Genomic DNA, 1,315 nt, shown 5'->3' on the forward strand with positions numbered 1-1,315 from the left:
TTTTTTTTTTTTTTTTTTTTTTTGTATTTTTAGTGAAGACAGGGTTTCATGGTGTTAGCCAGGATGGTCTCGATCTCCTGACCTCGTGATCCACCTGCTTCGGCCTCCCAAAGTGCTGGGATTACAGGCGTGAGCTGCCGCACCTGGCCTCTTTACTATATTTTTAAATGGTTTTTCCTATCATGATTCCAGCTGCCTCCAGAAAATGGAATTTTCAGGTATCTCATCATTCTTTTTTTAAATTTTTTTCCTTTTTTTTTCTTTGAGACGGAGTCTCACTCTGTCACTCAGAGGGCTGCAGTGCAATGGCACGATCTCGGCCTACAGCAACCTCTGCCTCCTGGGTTCAAGCGATTCTCCTGCCTCAATCTCCTGAATAGCTGGGATTACAGGCACCTGCCACCATGCCCGGTTAAATTTTTGTATTTTTAGTAGAGATGGGGTTTCACCATGTTGGCCAGACTGGTCTCGAACTGCTGACCTCAAGTGATCCTCCCGTCTCAGCCTCCCAAAGTGCTGAGATTACAGGCGTGAGCCACTCACCTGGCCCATTATTTCTTTTAAGCTTCCTAACTTAAGCTTTATCTTTACCTCACCTTATCTTTGTCCAATCTGTCTTATCTGGGCTTTTTATCTAACAACTTCTACCAGAAAATTCTTAATTATCTCTTCTTGTTTTTCTATCTTCTTCCTCTCCCTTTCCATTAGCTTCATCCCCAGCCCACAAACATGCTTAACTCTCCTCATCCCTAAAACAAAGTCCTTCCCTCTCTACCTATCACCACATCTCTCACGTCCCTTCACATCCAATTTGCTTAATATATTGTATTCATTTGATTTCTACACTTTCTAACTTCCCAATCATTCTTTACCAGATTTTCTGCAATGAGGCTTTTAATTGCTTAATTTAACTAAAGGTATTATCTGAGAGGTCCTGGTGAATTTCATGTCAGGCATAGGTAGGCAATGCCAGATCAGTTGCCCCTAGTTTCTTTCCCCCCAACAAAGGAATTCAGATCTGAGAAAAAAAAAAAAAAAAACTTGCGGTATCAAGGTCACCACATTGCACTTCACTTAACTGCCATTTAACCTATGTAAATAGCACCTTACCCACTGAAGCCTGCACAACTATATACAATGGCCTTGAGCAGTAGGGCTAAACTCTTGGGTTCATGTGGTTTATCCAAATGCAGGCTGAAAAGGAATCCCCGTTATTTGACTTTAGATTGATAAATTACCTAGTTTTGATTATGGCCTTAGATTTTAGAGATTCAGACTTTGGTTTTGCCCATAGACACGTGGTAGATTTTATCTA

This window comes from Piliocolobus tephrosceles, chromosome 1, assembly GCF_002776525.5.
Source record: "Piliocolobus tephrosceles isolate RC106 chromosome 1, ASM277652v3, whole genome shotgun sequence".
In the NCBI taxonomy this organism is placed as follows: Eukaryota; Metazoa; Chordata; class Mammalia; order Primates; family Cercopithecidae; genus Piliocolobus; species Piliocolobus tephrosceles.